Source organism: Sceloporus occidentalis, unplaced genomic scaffold (genome assembly GCF_023333645.1).
Source record: "Sceloporus occidentalis isolate IW3139 unplaced genomic scaffold, rSceOcc1.0.p SCAF_1, whole genome shotgun sequence".
Classification (NCBI taxonomy): domain Eukaryota; kingdom Metazoa; phylum Chordata; class Lepidosauria; order Squamata; family Phrynosomatidae; genus Sceloporus; species Sceloporus occidentalis.
This window is the reverse complement of record NW_028316981.1, coordinates 260,976,340-260,998,073: the sequence shown is the minus strand read 5'-3', so window position 1 is coordinate 260,998,073 and position 21,734 is coordinate 260,976,340.

Sequence of the window (21,734 nt, the reverse complement as noted above, 5' to 3'; positions counted from 1 at the left end):
TGCATGTCTTTTTTGCTTAGTGGCAATTATAGCAGCAAAAATACATATAATGTCAATGATGTATTTCATCGGGAAAAAAGAAAACACATTGTATTGTGCACTATGCTATTGTATTCCGTGCAAAAAAGTTGTATTTTCTACAAACCCACTGTTTTGTGCAAAACATGTATTTTATCTAAAGAAATTTGGGAGGATAGACATCTTTCATGAAATGTTTACCTCACAAAATAAGAAAAAATATTTTAAAATATCTGATTCACTTCTCATAACATTTGACGATTTTTGCTCTTGAGTGAGAAAACAAACTAAGCCAAGAGCTACATCTTTAAGAAAGTCCTACCTTCCCTTTTCTGTATGCTATTTTATGTGAAAGGTGACATATAATTTATGCAAAGTCTAGATGTATTGATAACCATCACAGAAGAATAGAAAAAACTAATTTAAAAAGGACTAGTAAGAGCATATTCTTTTAATTTTTCAGTTGCTATTAGAAAGACTGTGGCCAGGACCCTGCATTGTGGAAATGTAGTAGTAGCAATGTTTTTTTATTACTCTGCTTACTTTTTATTGTTCTTCTGTAATATCTATCTGTCTATCTATCTATCTATCTATCTATCTATCTATCTATCTAGTCTTTATGGAACTTCCTACAAAGAGTGGCCAAGTTTGATCCCTATCTGTTACCCTTCCATTGATATGCACACACCATTTTAATACTAGTACATTTTTGACATGTAAACTAAGGGACTGGACAGATGGGGGGGGGGGGAAAGGGGCAGACAGAGGCCACCCCTTTATCCCCTGCACCATTGCCGTGGACACCGCACATATGCTCACAAAAAGGAGCTGCAAAACGTGACTCCTTTTGCTGCCGCTGACAAGGCATCATTAGCACCCTGCAGTGGCGTGGTGATGTCAGTTGTGCGCCATGCTGTTTGGATGCGGTGCACAACACACGTCATCAGCTCGTGCACCATCTGAAGGCACACTGGGAGGGCATGGTAGGGCTCGGAAGTGTGGAGACACTTCACTCTCCTGAGCTCTTAAATCAGCCCCAGAATGGTGCTTTTTGCTTGTCTGTATCAGGCCTAGGTTTTAGTTGAATTATGTATGTGAATTTATTCTTGTTAGGTACCTTGAGAGGGTATGATGGTCAAAAAGATGAAATAACGAATCTTAAAATGCATGCACATACATACATACTCATGACTATTGTAAGCTATTCTGGAAGTTTTGTTCACTGTAGAGTGGTGTAAAAAGTTATTGTGGTCTGTAGGATGGTGTAAAAAGGTACTGTGCTGTACTCCTTGGACATCATTATTTTATATACTCTAAAAAGAGAGGGTTCTATTTTGAAAGACAGAAGGAGTTTGGGAGGGCTTTGAAATCTCAATTCAAAATTCATTTCTTTAAGCATGACATTCTTTGATTGTGTATTCCTGCATGGCATGCATGGCTGGGAATTGTACTGGGTGGCCTTTCAGCTCTCTTCGAGTTCTATGATTCTATGACAGGTATGTCTGTGTTTGGAACCCAAAGAACGGGAAAGCAGATTTTACAAGGTCCTAACATGGCATTACTTAGTGTTTGTGAACTCTTTCGCTTTTCAAAAAAAAACTTGGGGAAGCCTGACATATAATTACATTCCTTTGCCCCCATCAAAGCCTTTCTTATTAAACAATGTATAAAATAGACAGGAGCAAATGTTGATGCTCTTATTTCCATTAGCCCAGATTTCCTATTTTGTAGTTGATCACATAATCATGAAGGTGTTAAGTATAACCATATTTGCTTCTGTGTTTTTCCGCTTGGCATTAGTCATTTGACAACAAGCCACAAAACAGCGAGAATAATATATAACATTTCTCCTGCTGTGTTGTAAATATATTTTGTTCAACCCAAGTGTGACTATCTCCTTCTAAATTTCTAATCTCTAGACTCTTGAGCTAGGAGCATTTCAAAGCTGAGATTTCCAAATTAGTGCCAATTTAGTGCAATTTTAGGAAGGGTAATCTTATATACAGAATACCAGCTGAGATGATTTTCATTTATCTTGTGACACTTACTTTGTTTTGTTTTGTTCAGTTGTAGTGGCATTTATTGCTCTACTGCTTCTGACAGAGTAAACATCTTTGCATCTTTTTTAAAAAAACTGTTCTACACTATCATGTAGTGTGCTGCCTCAATGGAAAGAAAAGTAAGCCTTTTGTAGATGACCGGTAGTGTATCCTTTTAGAATTCACAGGACTAGGCAATTACGGAGTTTTAACTGAGCTGCTCATAATTTAACAACTGGCTATCTTTATCTATGAATGTAAAATGAAGGTTGTAAACATAATAAGCAATTGAAAAAGTCCAGGCTCCATTTCAGTCTAATACAGGTGACCTCATGCCATTGGCAACAGCAGCTATTTAAAGATAAATTTATAATTTTAAAAGAAAAAAATAATTTGGAAAAAGAAGTTACTTGCATTTTCCTCTCTTTTCCCTTCCACTTTTTTCAAATGGTGCATATCTAGTATCCATTGTTTTTCCTTTCACCAATGGAAGGCATGGATGCTTTCTATGGAAGATGTGGCATAGCGGATAATAGGATGGAGATGTGGCATAGCGGATAATAGGATGGAGAGAAAAAAATTATCTGCCTAGTTGCTTTTAGAAAAAAAATTATGGAGATTATCACACGAGGGCTATTTATACTTTAATAGCACTAGTCTAATTTTTTTTTTTTTTTTTTTTTTTTTTAGGAAGAACGATGGTGAAATTGCAACACTTACTTTCACATGGTGTCACAGTAATGGGGCATTAACAATTTAGGAATGGTAAAACTATTACATTCCGCACGTCAAAAGAAGGGGTTGCAGTTGGAAAGAAAAAAAAGGGTAGTCTCTTGCCACTACAGAAGTGTCCTGTGACTCACAAGTGTGACACAGGAAGTGATTCTGCTGAACAACACGCTGAGGATCTGGGAGATTCAATTTATTTCCAGAAGGTTTAATGATGGATTTTCAATTGTGCTATTGAAATGTGATTGCCTTTCACATGTTCGCGACAGCACTAATGAAGCGCGATTGGCAAGCTATTAATGCTTTTTTGTTGTTAATGAGAAGTTGCACTAGCATAACACTTTGATGGCAGAATAAGTACGGTATGTGCATGATGTCATGTGGAAATATTCCTGCGATCATACAACATAACAAGAGCATAGTGCTTTTCTCCTGTTTCTTATTCCCGTGTGATAATCTCCTATGTCTATGTTGCCCCTGCATTTTTTGTCTAATACTGATTGAAAATGTCTGTTTTCCTAAGCCCAGAACCAGAAAATGTTCCACTGCAGAAGAGACCTAGTCATTGTTCTAGTTAGCAAGTTACATTACCACATTACCATTCATATTGACTGATTACCAATTTCGCCTGTTTTTTCATCCCTCTATCCTGCAATAGTTAACCAGTATACCATTGCCACAGGTATAGCCATATTGTACCACTTTAATGGTCGTGGCTCCAGCCTGAATAATAATGTGATTTGTAATTTGGTGTGGTGTTCAGAATTTTCTGTTTAATGAGCTTTAGTACATGTCCATGAATGACAGGGTGCTTAGAATTTTCTGTTAAAGAGCTTTACTGTATTCTATGAAATACAGTACTAAGAGCTGGTTAGCAGAAAATTGTAAACCCCCCATTACACAACAAATGCCATGAATCTGTAGAATGTGGAATCCATGAGTGCATTACAGCGCAGGATTAATGCAGTCTGACACTGCTTTAAGTGCCATGGTTCAATGTTATGTAATTCTGGGATTTGTAATTTGGAGAGACATTTACCCTTCTCTATCAGAGACCTTTGGTGCCACAACAAACTACAGATCCCAAGATTCCATAGCATTGAGCCATGAGGGTTAAAGCAGTGTCAAAGTGGATTAACTCTGCAGTGTGGCAACAGCTCAAGCATATAAAGTACATCAGACTGCTATAACCGTGATGTAGATACACTCAGCCCTCATGCAGTATTTTGAGGGTTCTCCTAGCCACTGCCGCCGCCGCCTCCTCCTCCTCCTCCTCCTCCTCCTCCTCCTCATTCTTCAATCCTGGAGTTTCTCCAAGTCTGCTGATGCCTTCTTTGTGGGTTTTGAGGCTTTTAAAAAGGCGAAAAAAACCTTTCTCTTCTGGCAGGCCTTCCCCGATTGATAATGTCCAGAACCAATTGAATCCCCCTCTTTTTATTATTTTTCCTTTTATTATTTTTCTTATTTCTGGTTTGTTTTTTAATTTTGATGTATTGTTATGTACCTTTTAACCCATCTTTTACTGTTTAATTTTATAGTTCGGAGAGAGGGTTGGGTCGGGGTCTTGTGGGTCTTGTTGTTTTTATTGTTGTATATAGTATTAACTTTGCTGTTACCTGCCTCGATCCTCAAAGTGGAAGAGGCGGGATATAAATAAATATTTATTATTGTTGTTGTTGTTGTTGTTGCTTTGTCTACATAAGCAACAGAATTTACCTTAGAACACTGAAAACAGAGGACAGCATAAAATTGCATTGAGTAGAACCATAGAAAACCTGCAGTTTTGCATTTATTTTTGCACTAACCAAACTTTGGTATATGAGTTTATTACTGGTAAAAAGGTAAGGGTAAAAATTTCCCCTTGATATGTATGTCTAGTCATAACTGACTGTAGGGAGTGGTACTCATCTCCGTTATGAAGGTGTACAGTGAGCATTTTCCAAGGACTACTCCAGCGCCCAGCACGACTGCACAGAATGCTGTTATCTTCCCACCAAAGTAGTACCTATTTATCTACTTGCACTTTTACATGCTTTCAAACTGAAAGATAAGGTGGGACTAGTGACAGTACAGAGATGATAAAATGCAATACTGTTAAATACTCTTTCAGTGGCCTCATGTTACTTTTTATCTAATTGTAAGTCAGTGATAGGGTACAATTTAATGCTGTTCCCCCCTTTTTTGAATGTGGCAGAAATTTCCATGGGAGGTCAGTGACATCTCTAAGCGATTATGACAGCTGAATTAGAGAGTCAGACAGATCTAGTCTTTATGCTACCACAGCAAATGGAATACCTTTTGATTTGTATTTTAATATACAACCTTCCTTTATACTTTATCTAAAATTAGACAACTCAAGTATATATAAACCATGTTAGTTCTTGACTCAGCCACAGAATTAGATTATTTCATGTTGCTTCCACAAAGAAATGAGGCAGTGTAGGAAGAAAAATGCACGTGAGAAATAAGATTCAATGTCAAAAAGACCCTTTCATCATTAGAGTGCTGATTTTATTCCCTTTCTGATCTACACTTGATAAAGGTGGTTATCATAAAAGACATAAATAACATGACATTTCTAGAGGATATTGTGCTGCCAGAACAGTTGGCAGTAGAGCACACAGTCTAAACCAAATGTGGGCAGCGTTTGTAGGTTTGGAGGGCTCTTTTGTTTCCTATAACCTTCTGTAATCACCATTAAAATGAACAAGGAAGGGCTTTTAGTGGTTTGCTGCCAAATTTCAGGAGTACGATTTGTTTCATTATATGTTTTTAGTGGCGTGATATTTTGAGAGAGTTGAGAGCTCCTGGGAATATTTCTATTCCACCCCAGTCACTAATGGTGAACCAGGTGCTTTCTGGCTGTCTTTATGAACCTAGGCAAGTTAGAGTAACTTCTGCCCAGATGCAGAAGGGCAGCTGGACTGTGCTCCAGGATGAAACTGCAACTTAGACCACCCTAACTACTGTTGTATAGACAGGACAAAGGGGTGTTACTCATCTAGATACTTGGATACCTCCTGGTGTAACACACTCAAAAGTATATAGCACAGTGTAACTGAAGGTTATGTCAGGAATGTGTATGTGGAAATAATATATCTTTTGAAAGGCAAAATCTGACTGAGGAACATATGTTGTTGTTAACTGACCTTGAGTTGACCTCAACACATTGTGACCCTGTGGATGAGACTTCTCCAAGATTGCCTGTACTCAGCTGACCAACCACCCATTTTACAGCCAGATTGAGTCCTTGTTGGTTTCTGCTATCACAAGGAATGTATTTATTTTTTTCCTCTACCAGGCATCTTTTGTACAATGGGGTAAAAATGATCCTTGCCATTTTCAGAAGACATGTGATGTCAAGAAGCAGAAGTGGCACACTGGGCCACAGGATTTTAAAAAAGCATCAGCAAACATGAAAATGGAATAAAATAATAAAATTAAAAATGGTCATTCACCAAGGGTTAAGCTGTTTGATTTCTCCAAAGAGATTTTAACTATTTTCTTGTTATGGGTCAAAAGGCTCGATCAGGATGAGACTACTTTGAAATCTTCATGTTTATGAACCATGTGCAATTCAGAAGTTAGATTATAAATTGCTAGTGTTATACCATCACCTGCTCGTCCCATTGCTTGTATTTTAGCAATCAAAAGAAGTTTCTATGACTCAACTGACTTTCACAATGAACAATTGAGACAGAGCACTAAAACATAGTGGCTCTAATTTATTATCTCTGAATCAAAAGTACAGAAGAATATTTTTGCAATCTGACATATTGATCTGTATCTTTCTGTAATCTTTATGCAGGACCTGTCAGTGTACATTAGAGACTACTCAGTAAATCTTTGCAGAGAAAGGATGTTGAAAGATATTCTGCTGATTATGCTTTCCTTGCTGGAACCCAGACATAAGTATACCTTGCATACAGTCTAGCTAATATGAAAGGAGAAAGTTAGATAACCGTTTCCACAAATTTCAATATTCCATCTACATAATGAAATTTAAGATTAATGGCTGAGCAAAAATGTGAGTGGCAATAATAAAGAGACAATTTCTGTTTCAGTCTAGGAAGAAAATTCAGGCTTAGGAAGAAAATTCCAAGAAAAAAACATGTTATTCCTTTGTTGCCATCAGCTCATTCATCTGCCTTTCTTCCATTTTCCATCATGATTTTTCCATCTTCTTTAATTTACTGTGCTGATGTGCTTTTTGGAAACTAAAACAGTAAAAAATAAGAATATGTATTCTAGAGCTTCTCTGTTGATGCCTTTTGATTTAGGATGCAATCCAGAACTATTAGGTGAACCTCCAACCTCACAAGGAATGGTTGGGCTATGTCCACCTTCCCATTTAGACTTAAATGTATCTCTTTTTTATTATTTTAATTTAAGAGATAGGCAAAGGGCATTCCAAGAAAGGGTACTCATTCAAAGGGCCCAAGGCCCTCCCATTTTCCTTGTTTGAGTTACCAGGGGAAATTACCCTGGAACTGGGGTTTATCCACATTACACAATTATAGAATGTTGATCTTGCTTTAACTGTCATGACTCTGCCTGATGGAATCTTGCAATATGTGGTTTGGTGAGCTACTTCGGATTTGCTAAAGTACTCCCCAGGATTCTCTGGCAGAGAATTCTAAGTACCTCAAGAAAACACAGTGCCAGGATTCTGCAGGCTGGAGCCATGACACATAAAATGGAATCAAACTGCTCTAACTGTGTACAGTTAACCCTCTGTATCCACGGATTCTTTATCCATGAATATGAGCATCCAAGCTTGAAAATATTCAAAAATATATAGATTTCAAAAGGCAAACCTAGATTTTGCCATTTTATATAAGGGACACCATTACTATCCATTGTATTTAATGAGACTTCAGCATCCATGGATTTTGGTATCCATGGGGAGTGCTGGAACCAAACAAGGGATAACAAGGGCTCACTGTGTATGGAAACAGCCCTTATAGAGTGTTTATTTCTTCATGCTGAAATCAGTGGGAGGTAAATGTTCATAACATGTTGAGGGGAAAAGGAAAAATGCTCATCTGTTTTTCACTCTACAAGTGTAAATAGAACAGGGCATAAGAAAAGGCAGTTCTTCCACTTTGGATCTCATCTATCCTTTACCTTTAGGACTGTTGAGGTCTAATGTCTTTTGTTATTGACATTTTACAATTCAGGGTAACTCCACATTTTATATATCAGGTACAGTTAACATCAGTAGATAACTGATGCGCCTACATCTTTAAACTTCTGTGAATAAATGGGGTTGTAAAGGTATTTACCCTGTAAAGATCCATTTATGATCAGGAATATGCAAGGAAACTAGAGGAGTGTTGTGGATTGCACAGTCTGGCCAGTTTTGTGCATATTTGAAATGCATGCATTTTTCTATGTACATAAGAATACACAAATACACATTAGGAATAGGGGGATATGGCACAGCTCAAACATGCAGGTAGGCAAATGAGGAAGGCTGCAGATGTGGATATGCATAAGTATGTTTGTAGTATGAGTGCTCATATATTATGTGTTTGCGGGTAGAATTGTCCTGGCATTAACTCCAGTGTAGCCATATGAACAAAATTGTCAAAGGCGCTGAACAGATGGGCTCTATAGGAAGCCCTCGTCACGTGCGAGGGGCGGTGCTTCCAGACGCCCCTTGCATCTGATGAGGACGTTGCAGCTGTCCAGCACCATCTACATGGTGCACACAGCTATGATGTCACAGCTGCGGTGTCCAGACAACTCTGCACAGCTGCAACGCCATCTGGATGCCTTTGGAGGTTTGCAGCGTCGCGACTGCACCACAAAAAGGATCCGCTTCCGAGCACTCCTTTCTTGCTGCGCAGCAGCGTTGCACAGTTTGGTTGCTGCAGCGCTGCTGCGGAACAAGGAGAGGTGCCTCCCTGGCGCCTCTTTCTGGCGGTCTGTACCCCGCCAAAATTGTCAAAATAAGCTGCATCCATATTGTCACTTAATGCATATCTTGATATGGCCCTTTCCCACTTCACATTCTATATTATTAGGCTGAATGTGTTAGACAATTTCATAGCAATGTGATTTATGGTGTTTCATTTAAAATGAATTGGCCAGAAGAAGTTAGTTAAGCACACTTCCAAAAGACTAAATGCAATGTGATATTCCTGAGAGCACTGGGATTTTCTGGTTCCTCTATTTTACAGCACTCTTGGGTCCAAAAGCCAAGATGATTAAGTCAAAGCTGTTGTACTTTAGCGCCATAATGTGGAGACACAACTCATTGGAAAAGACAATGGTAGGAAAGGTGGAGGGTAATAGAAAGAGAGGAAGATCGCATACTAGATGAATAGACTGAATCAAAGAGGCCACAGATCTGAGGCACAGCTGTTGAAGATGGGGGAGGGGGCTTGGAGGTGTATCACTCATGGTGCCACCATGAGTCAATGTCCATTCAAAAGCAGTTAACAACAACTAGTACATGGCCATCTGTTGGGAGAGTTTTAGTTGTGTATTCCTGCATGACAGGGGGTTGGATTGGATGACCTTTGTGCTCTCTTCCATCTCAATGTTTCTATGGTTCTACTTGCTTCTGTATGGATATATTTTGAGAAAGCATGCCTTCCCAAAATAGAGCAGCATATAAATCCGAGGTATGGGTTGCGGCATAGCTCTCATTTTAGAATGCTGAAATAGTTTTGCTAGATGAAGAAATGTCCTAATGGCAGGCATCTATTTTGCTTTGGCTGATAAAAGCCTATTCCAATTTCCTGATATCAAATTACCCTGTCCCATACAGCAGCTACTCTTATTAGAGCAATCAAATCCTCCCTGAGATTTTTAGCAGTTGGAATTCATAAGGAGGTGACCCCACATATCCATAAGCCTTCTCTTTGCCAGACAAAATGAAATAGGCTTACCTTGAAAACATGAAATGTTAATCCTGTTTCCTCTGCAAGTGAGGCACTGTTTACAATGGGATTATCTTGTGGTGTAGATGTACAACATCAGGTGCTAAGGTCTTGAGATCAGCTTTCATGGATTATGGTGTTATACAAAGTCATAATGCAAAAGACTTACGCAGAGCAACCTACTATATGAATGCCCCCAGAGTATACTGATGTCAAACCAATCTTATCAAATAAAATCTGGGATGAGACTACAAAAAAGAAGAGGGAGGAAGAGGGACGAAGAATAGGGGAAGAGAAGAATAAGAGGAGAGAAGAACTCTTTAATTTAAAGTAGCAAAAGGCATGTTTAATTCCAGAATTAGAGAGATGCTTGTAATGAATAACCTTTCTATTGTGGCAAGTGTTTGGGACTTTTATTATCTCATCGCTGCCACCAAATACAGTTGATGACAGCACCCTGTTTAAAACCCAGGCCCACAGTATTATATAATATAGTAGTGTGGATATAATATATATGGCAGACAAGCCTCTAGACAAAACAAAATATGAACTTTATTGAACAAAGGGTTTGAACAGATATGACTTGAACTGAATGTCATTAAACAGCTGTTAGTAATGGTTACTTTGTTACAACAGTTAAACTTGCTACAGAGTATTACTATTTCACACCAGGACGATTGGCAGAGCCTTGAGGGAGGGTGGGGCTTTGATACCCTCCATGATAGAGACCAGAATTTTCAATATCAGCAAGGTCCAATGGACTAAGCTGAGGCATGTGATGGGAGGCAGAGTCAGTATATAAGGACAGTGCACCCTCCATCCTGCCTCTTTTCCATGAAGCAACCCACCCTCCCACCCTAAATGCAGTATGAACTTTGTTGGTTGCTTCGGGGCCGGGTAGGAATTTTCTCCCCTTTCCCCGGGGTTTTTTGCCTACCCCATACTGTGTGCTGGGACTGGTGATTGGCTTTGGGTGGCCGTTAAATAGGTTTCACTGGCCCATATGGGGTTAAAGAACTCTTTGGTACGCACCATTGGCACCCCTTTGTGGTGAAAGGTTAGGCTCTTGATCAGCTTAACACGTTAAGGGGCGTGGAGTTGTGAGAGAACCTGCCTTTGGGGTAGACATGGGGGTTTTGCTCAACCTTACAAATTTGTGGGGGTTTGGGGGAGAGTGCCTTATGTTTACCTTCCTAGGACTGGACTGAGGATGCAATCCGAATCATCGGATTTACCTCAGGGTTCGGTGTTTGTGCCCAAAGGGAAGGCTGAAGAGGAAGTCTAGAATTGACCCTGGCTTCAGCTGGACCCGCACCAGGCTTTTCACTTTAATCAATTTGCTCAGAGTTTGAAGTTAAGGTTGAAGTTCAAGTGCTTAGCTTTAAATAGATTATAGGTCAAATAAATGGCCCTTTATTCATCCAATCTACGTGTCTGGTCTCATTATTTCATGGTTGGGTATCAATATTATATGTTAAGGACACCGACAATGTCCTTCCTGCCTACTTTCCTAAGCTTAGACACCACAGTCTTGTCACTCAGGCTTACTATATTAACTCCCTCAATTAGAGTCCCTAACTGGTTAAAAGTCCCTCACTCTAGACTATAACCAAGTTCCCCTCTGGAACAGACCCTTCCTCTGACTGTCCCCCTCTGGACCAAGCAGTTCCCTATCTTACTATTCCCTCAGGAACGTCTGCAACCAAAAGCCCTCTTTCTGAGTCTGGCTGCACCGAGTCTCTCGTTTCTAGACTCCCAAACTAATACGGTCCCTCTCTGGACCTATCAGACCCTTTCTTGGTCTATTATCAATGCCCCCTAACAAACTGCTGTTCCCTTAGGAACTATTGGAACCCAGTCCTCTCTTGGACTCTACTGTTACCTCAACTGTCTCTCTGTCTACATTCCAACTTCATCTCCCAACATTCTAAACCCTGACTAAAAACAACAGCCAAATGGAATCTTCAAACTCCTCAGCCAGCATCTGATTGGCTTAGGGTCTCTGGCTTCTGATTGGCTGGTTTTTTGAGTCAGTTCATCACAATGCTTGCTTTATTTTATTTGTTTAAGCAATGAAATATTATTCATACTGTCTGGAATTGATCTGATAGGCTAGTCATTACATAAGCAGGTGACATAACAGAGATATTTAACTAATCATAGAATCTTTCTGTCCAACTTTAGTTATGTTTATTATAGTGAGTTTACTCTAAGCAAAACTTAGATGATTCTACTGATGGTCCTGGAAGGACAGGGCTTACCCTACATTCTGTAGGTCTATTAATACAGTACTTCACACCCTTTGGTCCTGCCCTATTGCTATAAATGCTATCATAAGGCCCAATTGGGTGCTTGTACACTTTTCTTTATGTAGGTACTAGCATAACATCCTGCTGTTCTACAGGTTAAACAGATTCTACCTCTTCTGTGATGTGCTTTCTCCTTGGGGATCAGTTAGGGTCTGCCTTCAAGCAACTGCATGGCTCATTGGTCATATGTAGTGAATGCAGTATAGCTCCAGAGGTATGACTATGAATAATGTAGTTTTCCTGATGCCACTAGACAGTGGTAGTTTTCCAGCACTCATTGATCTGGAGGCACCACTGAATCAGGAGCTGCATGTTCTGAGATGGTTCTATTTAGGATAATGTATCTAAAATTCACAGCTAGCGCCCCTCCCCCAAACTAGTCCATAAGGGCTGCTTCATTCAAGTTCAGGCCCAGGGCCATTATTCAAAAAGTGTCAGCATCAGTAGAGACAAATTCCTTCTCCCAATGGAGGTGCCTGATGTGGTAGTTAGCCATCTTGGGTTTCAGAGAAAGAAGTCATGCCAGACAAACCTGATCTCTTTTTTTGATAAAATTACCAGCTTGGTAGATGAAGAGAATGCTGTGGATATAGTATATCTTGATTTCAGTAAGGCCTTTGACAAAGTTCCCCATGACATTCTTTCAAAGAAGCTTGTAAAATGTGGGATAGACAAGGCAACATGGATTTGTAATTTGTTGACTGACCGAATCCAAAGGGTGCTCAACAATGGCTCCTTTTCATCCTGGAGAGAAGTGACCAGTGGGGTCCCACAGGGTTCTGGCCTGGGCACAGTACTATTCTACATCTTTATCAATGACTTGGATGACAGAATTGGGGGCACACTTATCAAATTTGCAGATGACACCAAACTAGAAAGTAGACAAAAAGAAAGTCAGCTAATTTGAGATATTATGCTGGAGAAGAGTGCTTAAGATAACCATGGACAGCCAAAAAGACAAACAAAGGGATCATTGAACAGATCAAGCCTGAAAACTCCTTGGAAATGAAGATGATCAAACTCAATCTGTCATACTTTGGCCACATTACAAGAAGGCACAAATCATTAGAAAAGACAATAATGCTAGTAAAGGTAGAGGATAGTAGAAAGAGAGGAAGATCTAATGAGTTGTACCTTCTCAAACACTAGATGGATAGACTCAACCAGGGAGGTCATGGGCATGAGTTTGCAAGAATTAAGCAGAGCAGTGGAGGATAGGGGATCTTGGAGATGTCTCATCCACAGGGTTGTCAAACATTGGGGTCAACTCAAGGCCAGTTAATGGCAAATTTATTATTATGTTTGGCATTTTCTCATGCTTTGCTGGGAGCTGCTCTGAATATGATGTGTGTGTGTCTGGGGGGGGGAGAGGTACAAAAATGACTGTTACATATGATGATTTAATATAAAAATGGTTTGATTTAACCCAGAATAATGTGGATCATACTTGCTCTTTCAGGTGTCAAATGTCAGCCCAGTGCTAAACTCAAATGCTGTTTAGCTTGGTTTTGATAATACCTGGGAATAGATGGGAGCACACAAGCATATGGTAATTCCATCCCCTCAGATCAGTGGACAGATAATCACTGCACATTGGATGAAACATGCAGACATACATATACATGAAATGAGTTTCCTATAATGCAGGACAGGGGAACATGTTTTTCTCTAGGTGGTGCTGAACTGCAACTTCATCAGCTCTCAGTGTTGGCTGTGCGAGATGCCGCCTCTTTCTGCCCGAATCATTGCCATAGCAACTGCACGGGCATGGAAACAATCCGCTCCAATAAGGAACTGCAAAGTGCAACTCCTTTCCGTGTCGCTGCCAAGACACAATTAGTGCCCTGGAGCAGTGCGGTGATGTCTCTTGTGCGCTGCCCTGTTTGGACGTGGTGCACAAGGCACGTCATTGGCACATGTGCTGTCTGAATGTACACGCACCCAGAATGATGTTGGGAGAGCACGGAGCATGGGGACACTCTGCTCTCCCGAGCCCTAATTTTAGCCCCAGGCTGCCACAACACGGCAGTCTGTATCAGGCCACAGTCAGTCAGAAAAATCAGCAGTAGTAGAACACGTTATAAACCATCCTGGACATAAAATGATGTTTAAAAACACCACAATTCTGGACCATGCCAACAACTATCAGGTCAGACTGCATAGAGAAGCCATTGAAATCCATAAACACCTGGACAACTTCAACAGGAAAGAAGAATCCCTTAAAGTAAACAATGGGCCTGAACAGACAGGCCAAAATAAAGCTGCTTCGGGTCACTTTAGAGGTGTGCTGTTTAAATGATGCATGCATCCTAAGAGGCTGGAAGCTGTGCCAAAGCCATGTTCCAGTAATAAGGACTGGAAAACAGCTTTGGCACAGCTTCTGGCCTCTTAAGAGGTGTGTCATTTAAACAGCATACCTCCAAAGTGACCCGAAGCAGCTTTATTTTGGACTGTCTGTTTGGGCCCAAAGTTTAGCTACCAGTCCTGAAAAACACCTAAATCAAGACTCAGCAAATGCAAATGAAAACTACCCAGGGTGAGGAGACTTTCCCAACAGATGATGGATCATTAATTAAATAGAGACCCCAAGGCCTTGTGATTCAGCCACAAAATAATACACAGATTAACATGTAAATCACTTCCTCTAAACAACACTATATATATACTCCACTGTTTTCCATGCCAGCATTTTCTGAAGATGCCAGCGACAGCTGCTGGTGAACATCAGGAATAAACTCTTCTAGAACATGGCCTCATAGCCTGAAAAACCCACAAAAAACTATGGATGCCAGCCATGAAAGCCTTTGACTTCATATCCTAATTATGTTTTAGGAATTGTTTTAAATAATAATAATAATAATAATAATAATAATAATAATAATAATTTTATTTATATCCCGCTTTTCTGTATAAAACAACCAAAGCGGCTAACAATTAAAACATCTACACACAATATTACATTACAAAATTACAACATCCCCCCCCTTAAAAAAGAATTAAACATATTACAGTTAAAAATTAAAATTTAAATTATCTAATTAATAATAAATGAAACATGGGCAGAGTGGTAGTATAATACCTGGTGTGGAGGTATTATAAGTCTCCATTGACTACTTAGCTTTGGATGTGTAACAAAGTAATGTCTCCAGGCCTGACACCCTGTACACAGTGGCATACTCAACCCTGGTGTCACCTGGTGCAGGCAGAGGAGGGGACAGTGGCTGCCAAAAGGGCATGCTTGGGTGTCTTATTCGCGGTGGTGGCAGTGGCGGAGGTCTTCTTGTGAGGAAGCCTCCTTTGTTGCAGTAAAGCTAGGAGAGGTGTACTCGGTCCTCTCCTCTACTTCAGTGACAAAGCCAGGAGGGATGAAGAAGGACGGTGGCTTGACTGGATGTCAGCCGAATTCTGGGGTGTCACCCAGTGTGGTTTGCACCCCCAACACCCCTCCCTCAGTTATGCCACTGTCTGTACTTTAAGAACCAGCAGCCAGATCATGCAAAGGTGGTCCATTCAGCTTCCTATTGGGGCTTAAGGATGAGGTTTCCACCACTTCCAGCCAGTAAGCAAGGCTGTGACAAAAACAAGTGACAGGGGTTTGCTTCTGAATGCTGCAGGCTAAGATTTGAAGCACCTGAACAGGATTTTAAAATTCCCACTTAACTGATTTCAGTGTGTGTATCTACATTTTTGCTTTTTTCAATTTCCAAATGTGTTGAAATCAAACTTGTTTTTGTAAACAGTTATCTCCAGTCCATTCAGATAACATGGCTCTTTTACAAATATATTAATTATTCATCACATTACAGTATTTTTAGATTATGAAACATGCCAAGTATTCAGTAGTGGATTTTTCTATACGACCAGTTCTTGAAAGATCTCATTATGCTTTCATTTCTCCTTCTATGTAGAGCTGCCACAGCACTCATTGATTAGTCTTTGTTAGATTTTATTACTCTTCCTTATTACAAACTGATGGAGAGACAAAATCCATGAAGAACAGCATTAAACACATTTCCCACTGATATAATGGTATTGATATAGCCACAGTACATCCCTTTAGGCATTGGTCAACATTACCAAGAAACTAAACTAAGAATGAGATCAGATAAACAGGGAAAATTAGGGAATATGTGTGTATGTATGTGTGATGGTTCCTTGAGAGCAATGCCCTGTGCGTGGCCCTTACTCTCAGGGAGTCCCTTAAAAGAACTATTTTTCCACTGCCACCACTCAGTGAATTGTCCAAATTCCCCCCCAGCACACACTGAGACTTGCTGGGACCTCTAGTTTCTTTCTGTACTAACCCAGAGCAATCAGTAACCGAGTTAAGGCACGTGTACAGGAGCAAAGAGATAGCAGATGCTTTTAAAAGAAAGAGTTTATTTTAAAGAAATAATATAGAATAGGAAGGTATCACTCATGCCAGGCCTCCTTGCCTTGCAGGTCAGAAAACATAGGAGATTATCGCACTGCGTTCTGAGACCGTTCCTATCATCACGTGATGAGAACGTTCCTGGAACAGATATTACTGCATTAGTAAACTAGAACGTGATCAAAACGTGATCAGAACTGCATTTTACCGCACAGCGATTCCTGAAACCGTTCCGAGAACATATTCCACCAAGGCCGCCTCCGTCTCCTGATTGGCTGAAAAAATGACAGGCAGGGAGGCATTGAAGCAGGCAGGCGAGCGACTGCAGTGAGGGAAGGGGTGTGTGTGAGAGAGAGAGGGGGGAAAGGAGGAGGGAGGGAAGGGAGGGAAGAAGGAGGGATCGGGAGGAAGGCAGGGAGAAAGAGAAATGGGGATGCAAGTTACATCCCAAACCTCCTTTGCAAGGCTGGGAAGAAGGAGGAGCTCCATGCAGGTCTCTTCAAGCCGAAGAAAAGCAAGTTGCCAGGGAGGGGACTGGGCCAAGGGCAGAGCCCCGGCAGCCATAGCAGCTCTTTAAACCGGTTAGAAAAGAAGAGTCCTCTGCTGTCATCCCAATTCCCCATTTTGGCTGCTTGTCAGCCTTTTGCCTCCTGTGTGTGTGCGCATGTAATGTGTGCCTTCATAGAATCATAGAATCATAGAGTTGGAAGAGACCACAAGGGCCATCCAGTCCAACCCCATTCTGCCATGCAGGAAATCACAATCAAAGCATCCCCAACAGATGGCCATCCAGCCTCTGCTTAAAGACCTCCAAGGAAGGAGACTCCACTACACTCTGAGGAAAGAGTGTGTTCCACTGTCGAACAGCCCTTACTCTCAGGAAGTTCCTCCTAATATTGAAGTGGGATCTCATTTCCTGGAGCTTGCATCCATTGCTCCGGGTCCTAGTCTCTGGAGCAGCAGAAAACAAGCTTGCTCCCTCATCAATATGACATCCCTTCAAATATTTAAACAGGGCTATCATATCACCTCTTAATCTTCTCTTCTCCAGGCTAAACATCCCCAGCTCCCTAAGTCGTTCCTTGTAGGGCATGGTTTCCAGACCTTTCACCATTTTAGTCGCCCTCCTTTGGACACGCTCCTTTTTGAATTGTGGTGCCCAGAACTGGACACAATATTCCAGGTGGGGCCTGTGAGCTTCCCTCCCCGCTTTAATTCTTGTCTGGCTCTTTGCTATGGAATTCTGGGAGTTGTTTGCTTGCTTTTGTGTGTTGCTCCAAACAGAGGAGCTTTTGTGGGTTCCTTCCTGGAGGGAAGGAGGAGAAGGTCCTGGGCATCCGTGCCATCCTTGCCTCCTGCAGGCTGCCAGCACAGGAGCCCCGCTGGACATGACACTAGAGGCCCCCGCAGAAGCAGCCAGACCCTCTCCCTCTTGCTCTCTGCTCTGCCCCCCCTGTTTCCCTCTCTTTCCCTTCTTTCCTCTTCTCTCACTTGTCCCAACTTTCCTCCCTTCCCTCCCTCCTTCTTTCCCCCCTCACACACACACCCCTTCCCTCACTGCAGTCGCTCGCCTGCCTGCCTCCCTCCCTGCCTGTCATTCTTTCAGCCAATCAGGAGACGGAGGAATGAGAGAACGGATTTGAGAACACATAAGAATATCGCACACACTTCTGTTGGAACGTTCTCATCCCGTTCCAGCTCTCTGGGAACACATTCATATCTGTACCCTCCTGGAACACATTTGGAACACATTTAAGCGTTCTGAGAACCCGATTGGAACACATACGTGTGGTATACTCAAATGCGTTCCGTTCTCATCACGTGATGAGAACGGTCTCAGAACGCAGTGCGATAATCTCCATAGTTACAAAGGTATTCATTTCAGGCAAGCTATTAGATAAACATAACAAAAAGACCTAGATGTACTGACTAACACTGTTCCTGAACTACTCACACAATGATGGGATTTGTAGTCCTTGTGGAGTTCTTGGAATCAGGGAGCTGGCTCCTTGCCAACTCTACCTGCATTCCTGAGCCGGTCCTCCGGCTGCTCAGAGGACAAAGACAAGCCTCTGGTTTCCCCAAGCAAAGCCAAGATGGAGAACGAAGGACACATGGTCCTACAGGGGTATTTAAAGCCCTCTCTTGGAATCTTTTGAAACTGCCGCTCTGGCACTGGTGATTGGCCAAGTGAGCCTTACGTCAGCTATGATGCCACAGCTCATTAGCATGTGATGTCATCTCTCATTAGCATGTACCTCCTCCCAGATTAACCCTTTGTAGTTCAGGAGAAGTCCTCAGGTGACTGGGACCAGTCATCACACGCCCCCCAAATCTCGGCCATTTGGAAGAAACTGCAAGTTGAGACCAAACTGGCTGAGATTTCATCCTGTCAAGGAGAAAGCACATAAGCATAAATGTGACACGCCCCCCAAGGTCCACTTGGCCTGAGGATGTCATCTTGGTACCTGTGAAAGTATCCTACAAATTTAAAATTAAGTTTCTTCTTCAATTTCCATGAAGCAAATTCCTTGTGGTGAATACCTGGAAGCATACATTTGTTACTTTTTCCATGAAGAGCCCTATGGACGCAGAAAAGCTATATGCTATTGCTTCAGTGTATTTGGGTTGTTTTTTTAAAAACCATCCATACATTCATCTAGAAAACAGTACAGGCTATGTGTTAGGTTTACCTTGAATTCCAATCATACTGAGTGTCCATTCACCTAGAAGAGTTTTTAAAATTTATTTTGGAATTATTGGGATATATACATATTATTTTATTTTGTTTTGTATGCTCTTGAGGTATATGCTAGGGTTTTAGCTGCTGTTATCCTAGCCTTTTCTAGGCTGACAACTTCTCTCTGTCCCACCGTCTTTGAGGCATATGAAGGCCTTTCTGCCTTGTCAGCTCTGCAATTCCCTGTTGTGAAAGTCTAGATTGTTTGGATCCTTCTGCTGGAAAGCAAAGTTTTTTGTTTTTTTTAAAAAGTAATAAACAAATAAAATCAGTCAGGCTTTTGAGATCTAAGCTGGGTTGTAGCTAAAATGGAGCGATGGTTTCTTTTTGATGGGCATGTTTTTAACTGTGCTTCAAGCCTATATTTATCTTTTCATTATGGGTGAATCTGCACTGTCACAGTAATGCAGTTTGACATTACCTTTAGAGTGTACGTCTATCCTAAGAAATCCTTTGATTTCTACTTTTACAGGGTCTTTAGCCTTCTCTGGCAAAGGGTACTGGTGTCTCATAAAACTAAAAATTCCACAATCCTGTAGGATGGAGTCATGGCCATTAAAGTGGTATCAAACTGCATTATTTCTACAATGTAAGTTGCACCCTATGTTTTTATTTCAAATTTCATTTGAATGTTGCCTTTGTTAGCAACCTTGAATGTCCTTTCTGACCAGAAAGCCAGGATACAAAATAAGTGAGTAAGTAACAGCATATTGCTGTTTTGTGTAATTTTCTAATAACACAATTTTCACTATTGTATTGGGTTATTAATATGTAAAGTTGACTATTCAGACCCTGCTACAAAATCTCTTATTTATTTTAATTGTTATTTTATATTATTGCTTTTAATATCCCTTTGGTTTAATCCTTTTTTTAGCATTACTTATGTTTTTATAACTGGGGGGAGGGATAGGGATTTAGGTATTTTTAATGTATACCTTTTTAACTGTATTTGTTTTAATGCTGTAATCGGCTTGGATTCTTTGCGATTAAGCAGAATATCATCTTCTTCTTCTTCTTCTTCTTCTTCTTCTTCTTCTTCTTCTTCTTCTTCTTCTTCTTCCTACCCTTAAGGATATGCTTTTATTTCCTGCTGCTTTTCATTCCTTCTCATTTGAACTCTGTTATATTACTGATCCTCATTTCTGCTTTGATAAAAATACTTACAAAAGCTAGCAATATGATTGTATATATATATATGACTGGACCAAAATTTTGTGTGGAGTTTTATTGATGAGCACATGTAGTCCCACATGTTGGTAATGTTCCAAGACAAACAAACTCTTCTCTAGGAATGAGTGATTTAAATCATTTTCACTCATAGTTAATCCATGTCTATGTCCCAAAGTCCTGTTTCCATATTAATTTGCCTATATAGTCATATGTAATCATATGGTTTTTTCTGTGTTTTATCAGTAGTCTGTAAGTGTTTTGTATGTGTATGGAAAATGGCAAACTAAACTAACTGAAAGCAAAATCTGTACAAAATTAAGACTATTGGAAGAGGCAGAAACTTTTTAATGTATCATTCTGGTTCTGCACTGGAAATAAGGCCAGGCAATTTATAATGGCAAACTCTTCAGAGAAATTCAGAAGAGAAGACTTTGAAAATGATCTTCCAAACTGATACATTGTCATTTCTATTTTCAGTAAAGTGAAGCAAATCAAGTCCAATTCATGCCTATTTCTTTATTGCCTGAGACTTGCCTTTTTGTCAGATCTAACTGAGTTGAATATTTTTTGCAGCTTCTGTCAAACAGAGAAATACAAGATTCCTCTGCCACTGTATTCCTGAACTCATTGATATTTCCCCCCCGACTACATTACTTTCAACAGGGATTCCAACATCGAAATGAAGCATATACATTTTCCCACTGATTTGTCAGAGGACGGGGTACTCCAGAATCCAAGAGACTTGTTATTTTCTAGACTGCTGTAGGCTTCAGTTTGAATCATTTCTCACTGCGGTTTCCCTTTTGCCCTTTTCCCTCCTTCATAAGACACAAAATAAGTTTTATCAAGTAAACATTTCACAAGCTATCACTGTAAGCTTCTTTTCTCATTTTACTCCAGGAGACACATTGCCTCTCATTGTTAAGATGATTATCTTAGAAATGCAGAATTTCCTTCAGGGTGTTAGATAAACTAACAAAAAGGAAATGGAAGACTGTACTTACACAACTATTCATATCTTATCTAAGGGTCATGCAATGCTAATCCTTTGAGAGGGAAGCTACTTCCACAGAGGCCAATGTTTTATAGACAGCAAAGATAATAGTGTTCTTTTATGAAGGCAGGGGAAATTGAATGACATGCTTCCTTCAAATTAAATGTATCCTGAGAGGCTTTGGAGGACAGCTCCTCTTCAGCTTAAGGGGGTCAAAATTGCATGGCTGGTAAAGGAAAAAAAATATTAAGGGAATGACTCAGCAACCATGAGCAAACAATTTTAAAAGTGTTTACCTGGGAGCTTCTCTCTGTTCATTTCAACCAGGATATCTCACAAATAAGTTGTTCCAACCAGAGCGATTCAAATAAATTAGTATGAACTGTAGGGAATTGTCTTATCTGAAGGTAGTTCTTGGCAGATATATCCCGAGATCTTACAGAAGTGGTTTTCTTACTCTGCCTGTGAATTCT